The following is a 16881-nucleotide window of genomic DNA, read 5'->3' as shown; positions in this document are numbered from 1 at the left end:
GTGTAGAGCAGGGTACACACAGGCAGACAGAGTAGACCCACTTATTTTTTAGTGGGCATGGCGTATACCCACTTCTATTTCCCACAAGCAATTTTTTTTCTAAGATTGCAAAGGCATGACGTACCCCACTCTGCCTCTGATTGGCTAGTACTTGTTACCGTCATTGGTTGGGTTGATTACGTTTAGGCATGAGGAGTGATGGGTTACAGGGTTAGGGTTACAGTAAGAACATCAGGGCCAGTGTAAGGTGTAGTAGTAGGGCAAGTTGCTTTGCTATCCAAGGAAAAACAATTCGCCTGATAAATGAACTTACCTGTAACTGAAATGTTTGCATAATCTTGAATGTATCTTGCATTCATGCATTGGGCCAGTAATGTTTGCAAACCATGACAAATAATGTTAATTATTAATGGCAGCACATTCTGGCCCACAGTATCTGTTGCAAGATCTAAATCAACTGTTCCAAGACACTCTTTGCAGAATAAACTGGCCCACAGATAACTTGCAAAGTGAGAGAATAGCAACATGTAAGGTCATATGTTAAATCAGCTAATATTAGCAAAATGCAAGTTAACTAGCTAATATTAGAAAAAAACTAGCTAACCAGCTATTCTAGTGCTAAATGCAAATTAAATATGTAGTTAATTTAGATAGATCATTGGCTAGCTAATTAGCTAGCATTTTGCTAACATTATCTTACTTAAGATCTGAACACATGTCCTTTTTACAGGTTCCTCAGCAACATCTTATAACCATTTTAAAAATGTGGTTTTCTTTTCAACACAGGCAAACTTAGCATATAGCATATCTAAGTACAGGAAACAGGAAAGAGGGAGGCTGACCGAGATACCAAGCTCGCTCAACAATCACTGGATCACACGCCGAAAAGAGGTAGGACTTATATATGTACAGTGGAGAGTACCGGCAGGGACACAGAACTTTCACACATGACTTGACCCTCGGTCTCCTGGGTTAAAGTTCTGTGTTTGATGCAGACTCATTCAGACACAGTCTTTATACTTTTCCTGTCATAATTACTATGCCCACTAGAGGGCTACTACATGTAAATATAATCTGGAATAAGCAGCTTGTACTCGCAACGTAGATGCTCATTTTTATGGTGACAGGTAAGGCTGGATAAACAGTCTGTTTGGAGAGCAAAAGAGGCAGAACGCATTGGTCAAAATGCAATCTCAGAACCCATCCGTAATGTCTGACGATGATTTATCATTGTCAGAGCTTTAAAAAAAATCATTCATATGCAGATAGCTGTTTATAGAGATTAGCCTCCAGCTCCATTCTTGCGTTTCAAGTTGCTAATTGGAGTGTAAACAATGATGAGCACACTGAAGAGGAAGTGTTAGACCAGATATCTGTTTTCCATTATCTGGATATCCGCTGGCTATGCTGGAAGCACCAAAACATTGCCCAGTGAGTGTAAATCAGCATCAGATGATAGCTGATGAATTCTGGGATTGATTAAGAGTGTAACCCACTTCTCTAGGCACCAGAACACCACCGGGTCTGGTGCACGTACACAGATATCATAGACTTCATCACTAAGGATGAAACAATCGCTGTTGTCATAGTAAACCCCAACAAAATTTCCAATGATCAGTATTACTCTCAGTAAATACTTTCATTGACTAAAGTTAGCAACAGTCTACCAGACGCAGGCAGAGCAAGCAACATGGGATTGTTTCGCGTCAAGTCAAAACACCGACATTGCAGAAGACATGATGCCATTTCAAATTGTTCAGAGGTTTTCATTATAAAACTTGAATTGATTTCAGTGTATGTATCAGTGCTCCATGAACATTTTCAGCACATTTTAACAACAGCATGATAGTGATATGAAATTTTCATTGCGCTTCATCTCTATTTATGACCCATGTTTGATTCAGTGTTTTCACCAGCCTGAAGAAAACCCAGTACATATTCATGATGTCAAGGCACTCTGCATGTGTACATTCTTGGCAGCTGCCCAATTAGCAATGGTAAGTCAGCACACAATTCAAGGACAGAAAGATTTACTCCCATTACAAATTCAGTCATGCCTGGTGGAAGATATAGAGACATGAGTTTGTAACTAACTTCTGATTTCCATAATTGTGTTGGTGTGACATCAGGTAATTTACTTCCTGCCAGGTAACTAAGGTTCATATCAGATGTAGTGTCTTGAAGTAAAACAGTGAATCCAGTTTCTTTATTTGATATAAACGGTGCAAGTTGTTTTTTTTGCTTCAGAGCAGACGGCTGGGAAAGTTTCATTTTAGTTAAATTATTTTCTTATGACAACAAAACACCTGAGAATAACTTCTACGCTGATATAATAATAATAATCTAAATTTACAAAGCAGGTAAGTGGAGCAATAATTTGAACTGACTGAAAAAACAAGATGAAAATATATGAAAAATATATACACTTGTAAGGTAAAATAGATATGAGACAGCAAAAAATCTAAATATCACCAATATAATCTAAGGTTGTGGATGTTGGCGTGATGGGCTAAACATTTCTTTGGGTGTTTTTGTGCCTTTCATGATGATCCCTCTTTGTTCTTCTGTTTAATGAGGTGTTTTGAGCACAGTCCTGCCTCAGAGAGCATCAAAATTGCAACAGTCTCATTTGCATGACAGGTTTTGGTAATTGGGCGACAATGTTGCATGTGCATAGTGATTTGTGCCTTTCTCGGTACATGCGGGCCGAGGAGTTCAGTTTCGTCTCTGTCATTAGGATTTCGGCCAAATGGATGACCAACATTTTTGCAGCGCTGTTCAGAGTGGGAGCAGTTTGGCAGAAGAGAGGGCTCGGAGACCTCACTGATTGTGGAAAGAGGCAAAGACTCACCCGACATCACAGTCTGATGTAGATGATGTTCATTCTTTACACTAATGATGTCGACTGCTTAAGCTCTCTCTTGACTATGGCAAGATTCTTACAGTAATCTTTCATCCTCTTAAGAGACGAAAAACTTTGCCTCAGAGAGCTCATAAGATAGATCACCATTCATAGGATGTGAGATTATCCACCACAACTTTCTAAAGGAGAAAAAAAAACTAAAGATTTTCAGGCAAGATGTTAAAAAGAAAGAAGAAAGGAAATGAAGAAGCCATAGGGGTTTTTAGTTCACCTTTCAAATGATGTAAGTTGACTCACCTCAGTCAAAGAGAGGGGGAAAAAAAGCATTAAATGAAATTTCATGGCGATGGGAAAACTTATGAGTATAATCTTTGTAGCAAAATGCTTTTCTTTAATTTTTGATCTTGGTCTTTTGTCATATTTCAAGGTATTTAACTCCAATTTGTGTCAGTCAAGAGCGTGATTGTCTCTGCGAGGCTTCAGTAAGAGCACATTTCACAGTGGTAAGGGCCAGCCAATTGTGCCAATGTAAACTCCCCTTTTCCCTCTGCTGACAGGACAGTTGATCACAGATGGCATTCACTTGATTCTCTGCTTTACGTTTGCTGCTCATTAGACATTCTGGAGAACTGTTAAGGAGCAGCTGTACAAACCAAAGAGTCACATCAGGCAGTTCACCACTGCAGGCTCCACAAATTAATGGCTTCCCATCTTTTTTGTCAGCAGAGATGCTCAAAAGTCATTTTTTTTGCAAGTCTAAATCTAGTCTCAAGTCTTTGATCACAAGTCTATGTCAAGTCTCAAGTCTCTTATGGTTGTAATGAGCGTTCTACCATTTGCTTCTTGCCACTCGGTCTGCGTAGAATACCATAAGAAAGTCAAAACATGTACTGTATTACCATAACGTCTTTATCTATTGGCAAACAGTTGTGGTGTACAACAGTCTGTTTTTCTGAAAATAGAGAAGGTGGCTAAAAATGGGATATATACTAACTCTACTCAGGTTAATAGAAAAATCTTGCTAAAATTATTAGGCATGCAATAATAACTGAAACCTATTTTTCAATAACAGTTAGTGTGCAATCATATCTGCATAACTGACCCTTCCTAAACCCCACCTCTTTTTATTCTGTGCTCCAATGACAGTTGAACAAGCTTGGTACCTCGGTCAACTTTCCTTTCCCGTTTCCTTGTGCTATGTGCTAGGCTTATTTATGTTGAAAAGAAAGAAGATGGTTAAAACTTTGTAAAAAGCCTTTACAAGCAACATGTAGTCACATTTTAAGTTAGCTAATGTCAGTTAAACGCTTGCTAATTTACTAGCTTATCTACATCAGTCATTAGCTAGAAAGAATAAGCTAACTTATAATGTGACCCAATACACTTTTACAGGAAAAGGAGAAAGTAGTCCAATCACCAAGTTTGCTCAAGTGTTATAGGAGCACAAAGCAAAAAGGGGTGGGACTTAGGAAGGGTCAGTTACACTAATGACAGCCTTTAATCTGCTATAAATTAACACATCCCTCTAGCTTCTCAAACCCAGTGTAATGGTAACCTAATGAGCCTGTAATGTTAGGGTATTTGGTTAACAATAAAACTGTAACTGTTACTACCGGTAATTAACGTCGTCTTTTTCATGTTGATGTTATCCAGCAGGTGGCAGCAGCAGAACATAGATGATTAAGTTATGCCAGCCAGTGTGGGGAGCAAACAAACGCTCACTCATCTTTATAAAATATTCAGCAACCATCAGTCTAATCAAGTTAGTAGCAAGCTAACTTTAGACAGAACAGCTGAACATGTACTTATGAACCAGCTATCCAGCTATTATAGTTATTATAGCCAAAGGTTCTGACAAATAGCAGTTGCAGGTGCGCTCATCACGATGTTGCTGCAGCTGAATTCTGTGGCCATGCGCACCAGATCTGTAATCATAACAAAGACCATGTATCTTAATTAGTGATAGAATTACATTCAGTTTATTGGACATTTACTTAAAGAACCAGTGTGTCGGTTTTTGCAGTATCTTGCAGTGAGGCTTGCAGAAAACAAACATTTTGTGTCATTCTCCCTTTAATGTGTAGTAGCTACCTATGTAGTCCATCCATGTCTATCCATTCTGGGCTAATGTAGAATCATGGTGGTGCAACATGGCGGACTCTGTGTGATGAAGAGAGAGAGGACCTCTGATGAAAACACACCAGTTCTTATTTTCAGGTGATTATACACTAATGAAAAACAAATGTATGAATGTTATATTCCATTTCTGACAAATCTTTGTTAATCTTACACACTGGACCATGTCTCATATCTCATGAATACGATGCTGCTTGGCAGTTGACCCTTAAACCTTCACACTAACCAGCAGCTCAGTGCAGTTTGAACTGCACTGAAGCCCCACATACCAACAAAGCAATACATATATTCACTGATGAATAACCCAGAGTAGCTGAAGTAAGTCTCAAGGCTGTTCAAGATGATTTTCAATGCTGTGGCCTACGGAACTAAATAAATACAAATGGCTGCCTGTTCAATGGGAAAGACACACTCAATAATCTAAAGTGGTGTAGTATACTTTGAAAAAATGTTCTAACTTTAAGAATGTGTTCTGTGGGCTTAAAATATGCGAACATAATGGTATGGTCTTTGTAGAAAAGCAAGGAAAAAGTTCATCATCAGTGAATAAGATGTTTTTCTGAGAAGCTTCCACATGCACAGTGTATTTAAATTTTGTTTGCAGAATGATCATAATGAAAATGTGATAATTTAGTTGGTAAACAGCGACAACAAAATAATAATTAAGTGAACTGTTTTTTATACAGAAAATTGAAATCACATGAAAACAGATTTTTTTCAGACAGCAGCCCAAGTGGTATGATTGTTGTGCTGCTGCAACAGAGACAACAGGTGTTGTGCCATATTCTGTTTCCACATCGATAAGTATTTCCGCCTACCTTCAGCTGCAGTCACATGCTCCTCAGATGGTCCCAATTCCTGAGCTGGGAACTTCAGTGTGTTCGTGAGGTTTTAAGTTGTGATGTGGAAATGACGTCAATGTGACAAAGGATAAGGTTGTTGGACTTGTTGTACTTGGTGATAGTTTGGCTGAGACTGTCGTCCCATTAAAGATTCATGTTGTTGTCCAAGTATGCTGAAACCGTTTGAAGATTTATATACAAAGTGATTTTGTCCCAGACTTGTTGTTGCACCAGTACACTCCCTAAAACCACTAAAATGTAGCTTTTTATTAGGGTTGATGTGAATAAATCACTTTTCTTATTAAACTAGGTCACTCTGCATGGACAGCAACTAACAGTTACAACCTAACACTATAGTACAAATTAAATGTGAGCCAATAATATATATGCAATACATAAAGATAAACAATTATCAGACATTTATTTCCATCCATCATGTTCCTGGCTATATGATGTCAACAGACAACAACTTGGAAAGTTGTGTAACAACATTTTTGACAACTTTCTGTGTTGTTTTTCTGACTTGCGGGGGCGCCGACATGAATTTTCCCAGTAGGGATCTAATTTTTTGTATTATTCTGACACCACATGAAAGCAGGATTATTCTGATATGACTGAACATAACATACTCCAGGGTACCACGTAGGAAACACTATCTGAAAAAACTTTGACTCAACACTGGATTGCATTCTGTTTCCTCAGACTCAGAGCTTAGCTCAGTGAATACCACTTTGGAAATAAGGAAGAAAGACGTATGTTCACTGAAGAGGTAAATTGAAATGTGAAACAATTTTATATTAAATTTGTGAACAGACGCAAGCTATGGTAATGATGTGCATTGCATAGGAATGACATAGTTTGAGTGATATAATAACTACACTGAAAATGTAATTCAATGGATAACACATAAACACACATCCAACTTGTTGACTGATCTGAAAAAATGTGAACAATTTTCTTTTTCAGTTTACAGATAGGCTGAACAAAGTTAAGAACTTTAAAAAAGTAACTTTAACTGGTAAGACACAAATGATTTTTTTTTGTTTGTTAGTGTTTTTCAAAACACAAACATATATTAGATAAAGACAGTAATGACATGATTTTGAAGTTGGTTTTAATTTTTTTTTAAGTTGGTTCAACAATTCTCTTTTTTTCAGTGTACACATGCTGACATCGGAGTGGTGGGGGGAATAATGTTAAAAGAAAACATTAGTAGAAAATGCATGACTTTGTTCTATCATGTATTCTCTAATGGAGACATAATGTTCCTGGGAAGATTTGCCATTACACTGTGCAAGCAACACTGACTTCATAATTGTAAGTTAAAGCAAAAAGTTGTCTATTTTTTAAATCCCAAACATAAGAAGACCACTGTATGTAGGAGATATACGGGTGGTGATTTTTAACACTAATCACTGAGACTTAGATTTGGATGTTTGAGTCTTATCTGAGACTTACTTCTCGGTGATTCAGACTTGACTCATACCCGCTGTAGCAGCAGGGTGCACGCAGCACAAAAACGCACACATGGGGACACGATATAACTTACATTAATTCATTCCCCTGCTGCTGAAAGTGTAATAAACTCTCAAACAGTGTGCACTTGGTTTTTCTGTGGTAGAAAGCAGAGCAGTTCATTAGCCTTATCTCTGTTAAATTTGCCCACCATGGAACAGCATGGGGAAATCAAGCCTGGAATCCGTCTGAGTTGGGCTTGGCAGGATTTGGTTGTTCATTAATTACATTTTGTAATGAGTATTTCTGTTGTACATGATTATTACACTGGTGGGATAATGGCTGTTTATTTTATGGCAACACAAAAATATCCATCCCGGTCCTTTCCTAATGTCATTGGGTGGGTCATTTAATCAAGCTTTCAGGGCTTTGAAAATAAGTTTTCTTTCTCCTTGAAACATAGAGGCCCAGGGAATATCTATTAGGCTGTTAATAGATTGCAAACTCACGGTCTGAGTCACATCTCAATCTTTCCAGCTTTCCCTCTCTCTGTTCTCCGCCACTCCAGCTCGTTGGCGTGTACAGTGGGTCATAACATGCATGGCTGTGACTGGTTTTGTGGAGGGTGAAGAGCAATGATTTAATCATCAGACCAAAAAGGTTTGAAATAAGAGCCGTGAGTTCACAAGGGCACATGCACAGCGAGGAGGTGTGGATGCAAATGTTTCTCAGAGGATAAACAAATGCCACACTGTCATCGCAGAGAGAGAGAAAAAAAATAGATGTTTAATAGCAGCGGCATAAATTGTGTGTGTATTCATTTCAGCGGCTGAAAAAAGGCTGCGGGATATCTCCAGGGTGCGAAAACTGTTTCAGTCCAAGTTGCAATCTTTAGTAGAAAAGTCGTTGAGGCATCAAGGGAGAAAGGGATGGAGGGAAGGGAAAGAAAAGGGACAGAGTGTGAGATGACAATGGAAAGAAAGCTGCATGAGATAAGAGATGAACGAGGAGAAAGCAATAAAAAAGTGATCAGAACTGAAAACTATTATTTATCATATTAGTCACAAGTCTCCACCGCACCCAACTCCACACATATGCTTCCACAGTGCTTTGTTTTGTTGATATTCAGTTAATATTGGAGTATTTAATTGTTTTGTATTGCATTTATATTGGATTCTATGTTTAATAAGCCCTGAGGCTGCATTAATTGATGTAAATGAGCAGCAATGACCTGATTTGCTTGATTAGTTTAATGCTTTGTTTATTCCTGTGCTCTGATTTGTAGGTTTTTGGTAATATTTTCCTTTTCACGTATGGAAAACATTATTTTCCATTACTGATTAAGTTAAATAAATGTGAACCCCAGGCCAGATGTCCTTTGAGCCTAGTTGTGTGATACTTATTAGCAACCCTATAAGAATGATATCAGCATATGGCATGATGTAAAAGCTAAATAAACTTCAGTGGTGTAGATCCTCTCAGGCAACCCAGAAGAATGTTTGGATGTAACCCCTTTTTATTCATCAACATTATGATTAGTAACTGTAATTAAATTACATATTTTTTGGATTACATTTATTTTGTAAATTAAGTACATGTAACTAGTTACATTACTCCTCAGCACTGCAATTCTTGAGTTATGACCAAAATGTGTTCGTGAGGTCACAGTGACCTTTGACCTTTGACCAACAGAATCTAATCAGTGCATCATTGAGTCCAAGTGGACATTTGTGCCAAGTGTGAAGAAAATCCCTGGCAGAGATAATGAATTAAACGCACCATGATCCAAAGTCAAACTGTCGTAGATTTTATCTTTTTGCCCATACATCGAAAGGAGAAAGTACACAGGAGTCCAATATGTCTCACGCTGAGACTGGTTCAATAATACTTGACCAAGGAGAATGAAAGAATAATCAGCACACGCTTTGTCCTGATGTTCCCTTCGATTTTGGAGTGTCCGTCCTCCGGGATAGTCTTTAAACATCCACTGATAAGGTCATGATGAACCTATGCCCAAATGAGGTCAGACAAAACACATCTACAGCATATAGAATTAGCCTATTGGTCTGCAAATCCAAACAAGGGAATTATGAATACAAAAGGTCTGAGAACGCAGCTCGGCACCCTTTGCTCCCATTAGCTCGGGGTCAGTGATGTCCAAACCAGATTACAGTTAACGCCTTCTCCATTCAGAGAGACAAGACAAGCATATCTCCGACCTTAGCTGCCATAGCAACACTAACATGTTGTTCCCTTGTTTATCTGAAAGGAGAAGACAGGGGCATGTACTGTCTAGAAGAAAGGCAGTATGTCTGTTAAGAATTAGTGCAGGCCTCTCTGAATGTATGATACCTAAGACTGGAAAATTCCCTAACACAAACCAATCTGAAATGGCAGCTTTGACATTGTTCATGGTAATGTCTTATCTTCTCGATAGAAATTTTGAAGGGAAAATTCGGATTATTTCATATGGGGTTTGTGATAATTGATACTTTGTGTATTACCTACAGTAAATACTGGTCAACACAACCCCAGTTTGTAGAAGCAGAGAGGATCACCACCATTGCACCAGCAAGTGTACACTATATTTAGAATATTTTCTCTGCTTTACACTGTCATCAGACAGCCTTTTCTGAAGGGAAATCGCTCTTATACAAGCCAAATATTGCCCTCTCCTCACCAACCAGATTCCATGAGCGAAATCAGTCATTTTACCTCGCAGAACCCAGGAGCTGCAGTCCTGCCGCTGCCTCGATCTGTTGGTTTGGTTGGGTTACTGTGTGACTTCATTGTCTTAAAATGATAGTAAGGATTCACTAAAGTCACACAATAACACAAACAAACTAACAGATTGAGACAGCAGTAGACCAGCCGCAAAAAGTAGATAACAGAATATTGTGATATTGTTTTGTTGTGGTGGTAATGGTTGGAGTCATGCCTGTCAGTGTGCAGCTAAAACCAAAATAGTGTGGGATCTTACACTTTACACTGTTCAATTTTACATTCAGGTTTAATGAAACATATTGTAAAAAGCAGCAAACCAGCGAGAAGAGCACAGACACAACAACCCGAACAAGAAATCTCTCGTGTGAAATAACGAAAACTGTTGTAACTCTTGCAGAAAATTGTGTGTTCATGTAGGACCTCAAAATAAGCTGTTTGAGAAAATAGGTTTTCAGGACCTTTGAGGTTTGCAACCGAGACAAAACAGTGTCAGACTCATAATCCATCCATCCCATACATGCAGTGATAATAAGCCAGTATACAGGTGTCTTCAAGAACTATAAAGAAGTTGCCTGGTCAAGCTGGGAAACAAACAAACATGTTAAAAAACAAAGAGAGAGGTTAAGAATGCCCAGTCATGCATACAGGAAACGTCAGCAGGATTGTAATAGAATTGTGCAGCTGCAAAACTTAACACGCTCACTCATTTTCAGTCTGAGAGTGCAGACTGCTGATCTGTGGGTGGATTTCAGTGACAAAATGAACTTGAAACAGTCAATAGAGTCAGTGAAGGCTTTTACTTCCAGAACACCAGCCCTGCTGGTGTGTGCCTTCTCATTCTTTTATTTGTTAAGGCGTGAAAAAACATGTCGTTGTTTTTTGCTCAAACATACCCGAACATGTTGTGCTGTCTGTGGGCATCTGTGGTGAGCACTGGCTCATGTGCTGCATCAAAGTGTTCGTAAACACCTGGAAATCATGATGAGTGATGGATTATGCATCTCACTTTGTTTTATGACATTTGCACAGGTTTGCACATGCTGAAATCTCTGTTTTGAAGTTTGAATTAGCTGATTTTTTTCTGTTTAATCCAAGGAAGCTTATTTTTCTGTTACTTAACTTAATCCTTTCCAGGGTCACGGGGGCATCAGCCTACCCAAGCATGTGAGACTGTAAGACATCCTGCACAGACTACGGGTCTAGACTGATACATTAATACCTATGTATAATTTAGAATCTCCACCCCTCCTGACCTCTTTGGCTGATTTTCACCGGCAAAGATTAATTTTTAAACCCAATTAAAACATGGTTGCACCAAACATTTAAACTAGCTTAAAATTAAGAAAGATTCATTTTAAATCTCTATTTAGTTTTTACTCTAATCCTAGATTAACTTCAATTCTGGTGCACCATAACTTTAAACTGTAACCCAGCATTACCTTTAAACTTACATTTGAGCAAGGTTTAACTTTTAAAATGGCTGTCCTTTTGAGATGGAACTCAAGCCCAAATTGAGTTTTATGTGGTGTCTCTTCTTTCATTTGCTGGTAGCAGAAACAAGAGGTTCTCTGCTGAGTCATGAGGAATACGCTAACTAGGCTGACTGACTTTTTAGCTAACTAGAAACAATACAATGATATATATGTTGATGCCTAATATAATATTTCAGTTTAAACACTAAACTTAAACTTAGCTAAACTGAGATTAGTTTTTAATTGTGCAGTACAGCTCTACTTAATTTTAAATCTGTGTTTTTTCGTTTTAAACCTAGTTTTGCTTTTCTCTGATTGGAATTAATCTTTGTTTGTGTGTTTTGAATGTAGGAGGAAAATATAGTAACACAGGAGAATGTGCAAATTACCACTGTTTACCAACTGCAGCTAAATTTCATTACGGTTCCATCTGATCTGATCTAATCTACGTGATCTGGTTTATGCATTTTGTGGCTCTCTGCAGGGCACAAAATCTTTTGCACTGATAGATTGTGTGCCCGGCTGGCACAAGCTAATGTAAGCCATGGCACATGAAGTGTGCCTCTCACAGGTCAGCAACCCAGCTCCAGGCAGTAGGAGCACAGCCCAGCAGTGATGCGGGGCAGCATGAGGTCTGCTGTAAAGTGGTGGAGCTCCTTGTGCTCCGCTGATGATTCCGACATGGCTCACCAGGAGACTGATCCATCAGCCAAGCTCCTCCCCGGCCCTGGTGAGAAAACCCTGGGGGCCAGGCCGAGAGTCTGGCAGCTCTGTGAATCAACCAAGAGGCATTTTTAATGCTGCGCTGTCCAGATAAATTACAGTCTTCCTGCAGGTTTCATACCTAATCTCAATTAGTGACATGTTACTTGTCGTGCTGTTGTCTCCCTGCAGTCTTTAATTAGCTGGCTGGACAAGCCAGGTGGGAATAGTTTTTCAGCTTTAGCATGTGAGAGCTGGCTCTGAAACTTTGGTGCTCCACATCGAGAAACGCTCCTCATGTCTCCATCTTTCTGCTTCTCTCTACGGAGCAGAGTTAAAGATACCTTGCTTTGAAGTAGGGCTGGGCGGTATACCGGTTCGTACCGAAAACCGGTCTTTATTTTCGTTATGATATGAATTTTTCATATACCGCCATACTGGTGAATAGCCCAAACAACGTCCAGAACGTGCGCGGCGGGAAAGTGTTTCAGCGGGGACCCATTTCACTGCTGCACACCAACACCACAGGTATGCTTGCTTGAGCGTGTGTACTAGGGATGTTCCTGACAACTAATTTCTCTGTTGATTAGATGCCAAATTTAATTTAGAATAGTCACTAAGAAAACACAAGGCAAAATGTATTAATTTATAATGTTAAACACTGTCCGAAAAAAATACTGTGTGTATTAAGAACCATTTGAAGACGTTAATCACAGTCTACAATCGCCAAATCGTACTTGAAATGCCGCTGAAATTCGCGCTACTTCGCGCTGTGTAATACAAACCTTACATGCTTATGCTTCACCTTTTTAGACCGAAGAGGGTCACAGTGTCTGCAGGTAAAGGACCCAGAGCTAACATTAACTGCCAGCCTGACACGCAGTGTGGCTAACGTTAGCTTCCAGCCTGACACACAGGGTGGCTAACGTTAGCTTCCAGCCTGACACACAGTGTGGCTAACGTTAGCAGCTAGTAGTAGCAGCAGCAGCTCCGCCTGCAGGTTTATGTCTGTGTCTGTGCTTAATGCGGTCACATTTCTCCAGTCGAGTTAATATATATATGCGTATTCTGTCACAGTCTACAATCATCCGTCCGACCTCGCTGGCGATCGGTTCATACAAGCAGGGTGAGAGGGGCTTCCGTCTGACAGAGACGCAGCCCCGACTAGTGGCGTGCGGCAACAGATAACTGGCATCATGCATGAATGAAATATTGACGAATATTTAATTTTTAAATATTTTAAATGACTAGTATTTCTGGTGCCGACTAGCGTGGATGGGGACGTTTAATTGTATAGTCATCCATGTGATGGTAACCATACTTTGAAGGGGTCATGCTTTTACCTGGCTGGACATAAAAAAAAAAAAAAAACATGATACAGTCCTTGTGACAGTAAAATGGGCTATTTGAAGACAATCAACTGCAGTAATTCTGTTCTCAGTAGAAGAAAATGTCTGTTGCATGAAAAAAAAAAAATACCGTCAAATACCGTGAAACCGATATGATTTTTTAAAAAAAACGTGATATGAAAATTTTGTCATACCGCCCAGCCCTACTTTGAAGGTACATGAACAAACTGCGATCTTAGGATAACCCTTTGCACAAGCAGGTCATCACTGACTCAGACATGAAACAGCCTCCACATTTTGTTGTTTCCTCAGCTAGTTGTGGCTGCTGGACAATTCAGTGAAGAACAGCCAACCATAATGACTAAAATTAAACAATAATTCTGCATAATTTTATGAATTTACTCATTTTGGACTCATTTCCAAATGAAAAACAAAGGCTATAATGTGCCTGTGTGAATAGTTTGATTTACTGCAGCCATACAATCAGAGGTAGGCATCTTAAAGAGGTAGTAGAGGATTATTTTCAGTGGAGTTGTGTGACGTACTTGTCGATAGTATATTTCCTACAGTAGATGGTGGTTAAGTTTGGAAAAGCAGAGATGGGCTAAGCAATGAACTGCTGTGGACAAGTTCAGCAGCAAAATGTTGCCAATTTAAAAAAGCTCCACCTAAAAATATCAGTATCATTTTAAGTGTACATTACATTTAGAATATTTTCACCACTTCATGCCTTTTGTCAGTCTTTTCCATTGGACTTTATATATATATATATACACTAAATATTGCTCTCTCCAAAGAAACCAGACTCCACTGGTAATTTTGGCTCACAAAACACAGTAGTTACTGGTCTGCCACTGCCAATATGGTCTTTACAATTTGAAAAGTATGGTGTATACAATTCAAATTCAAAAGTGTATTTCAGCAGCATGAAGCCAACTTTCACTTTTTGATATGAATTGCAATTCTGGGTATAATAGTGTTTTGGATGTTAGAGTACACACAGTTCACAGTTGACAGGAACACTCTATTGGCTGCAAGCAGTTTTCATCTAACACACAAATATAGTCTGTCCTTTGCCAGTTTTATTGAATTTGTTCCTCTGTAAAAGCTTTCAAGGCAAGGTCAAAATCAACTTACAAACAAGTTTTCAACAATGAATTACTTTGGTTTGTCAGATCAAATCAAATTCATAATATTAAACTCTGGCATAGTTTGCCCTCAAATGAAAGCGAGGACAATATTTTCAACTCCAAACCACAAAACCTTAAAAGGCTTTTTAGATTGATCAGATTTACACAGATTCTCCGCAGTCCATAAAGGCATAAAAAAAGTGAAAGGATATTTTTACTACAAAGGAATTGCAGTACTGTATTCAGGACTGGCATTTTGATTGGAAATACATTTCTTGCACCACTAGTGGAATTATTTATATTCTTAAAGGGCAACTTAAGCCTTAGATGTGAAAATATTCTGGCTGTACACTCTGTTTCCCTGCTGCTTCTCTGATATCCGAGGTTTATAAGGTTTATTTCAACCAAACCAGAGCTGGTGATTATTGGACCAGTGGAAAGATGAACCAAGACAATTTTGGTGAGTTTTATATCTCGTTTCTGTTCAGTTTGAATAAAGTGTGTTTGACAAAGATAAAATGATTGTTTTTGTAAATGGAGTCTGGTGGCTTTGGCGATAATGATAAATTGTTTCTGGATCTTATTCGTCAACAAAAGGTCTGTCTCTGTAGTGATCCTTTCCATAATGTTGTCAGATACACTGAGCCTGACAGTGGCAAAACAAACAACATTGACTGTTACCAATTGCCCATAAGGCTTACATTGCAGCCCCTGCTGACGCTGCAGTGCTCTCACTCAATACTGGACCAATTTCAAACACTGCTGTCCCCATTAGTGGGAAAATAGGGTCCGGGTTGGAAAATATCCTAAGTCACCCTTTAAATGCCCCTGTGGCGGCATCTACTCTATGGGGAGAAAAAGAAGGAGACAAATAAAAATTTTGATCCTAGAACGACGAGTGCCCTAAACAAGACAAGTTCGACTTAACATTCAGAGAATAAAATCACACTTTTTCCTGGCAGAGAGTAAATACCCCAAAGTGAAGAGGAAATCTAGATTTACTGCTTTTGAAAAGAAAACTATTTTTGGATAAAGAATAGTTCTCTTCACATTCACACAATGACTGTGATTAGTGTGCATAAATCAGCAACAACAATTAAAATAGAAACAGTTCAGAGGAAGCGCTGATTTATTGGACATATTTTCTTGGCTCCCTCTCTGATCTTACATGAAATCTACAAAGACCACACTATTATTAGTGCAATCCAAAGAATATCAGCCAAACAGGTGTTATTTTGATATCTCATTTTTAAAATTTTCATAAAACATGTTTTTTTTTATTGTGCACTCATGGGAATATCAGTCAAATTGTTGTTGGTTTATTCATTTAAAAAATGATGTTTATTTAGCCTGGGAACCAGATGAATCTGCTGAGCTAATGTTTTTATTTGCTTTGGCAGATACGTTCTTTTTTTTTTCTCTAGTTTCTTTTTTAAATTTTTCACATTTGTAAATGAGTGTTTATCTGTTTTTGTAAATGAACTCTTCAAATTCTGGCACTTGACTTGCTAAGTACACAACATGTAATTATTAAACTGTTGTGATAAAACTTGGACTACTGTGGGCATCAACATCAGATTTGATTCTGTTTTCAGATTAATTTAGAAAGAGAACGGTCACTGTTTTTTTCAAATGTAGATGGCAATGATGCCTGAATCCTAGTTCTGTATTCAGCCTTATCAAAAGTAAGCCCAGCAGTGTAGTTCATGCAAACTATTTACATCCTAAAATTCATCATAATTAGCCTGCATTGTCCTTCTATTATCCTTCCCCACAATGGAGAAAAAGCACACCTCAGTCTCTTTCTGAATCTATTCACTTCTGCGTTTTTAGGCCGTACACACCTGCAAAACAGCTTATGATTTATGTAGGCTACACACAAAGACAGCCAGTAAACACATTGCTGGAATTTTACTGTTCATGCTTATTGTACACTTTTACATTTTGTACCACTATTAAACCCATCCACCTATGTTTTGGGGATTACTATCTTGCACATCTCAAATATTCTTATATTTCATACTGTGAACTTCTGAACATTCCCTGACGAATAGACTACTTGGCACGAAACTGTACAGATATATTTTTAAAATAATATTTTCCATGTTTTATTGTAATTTTTTAAATGTTCTCTCAATACTTCTTGTTTTGAAGCAATTGCCTTTTGTCTTTATAGTGTTCTACTTATAGGTCTATGTTTATTGTTAT

At 38.4% G+C, this 16881-nt stretch overlaps 1 pseudogene; it reads right to left on the bottom strand.

The window, feature by feature from the left end:
* The window catches only part of LOC146312029 (uncharacterized), a 34093-nt pseudogene extending 21918 nt beyond the window's left edge, over window positions 1-12175 (bottom strand).
* Window positions 12176-16881: the final 4706 nt, after the last annotated feature.

This window comes from Lutjanus erythropterus, chromosome 17 (genome assembly GCF_056507025.1).
Source record: "Lutjanus erythropterus isolate fLutEry1 chromosome 17, fLutEry1.hap2, whole genome shotgun sequence".
Taxonomy (NCBI): domain Eukaryota; kingdom Metazoa; phylum Chordata; class Actinopteri; order Lutjaniformes; family Lutjanidae; genus Lutjanus; species Lutjanus erythropterus.
This window is presented reverse-complemented; position numbering and strand designations above follow the sequence as displayed.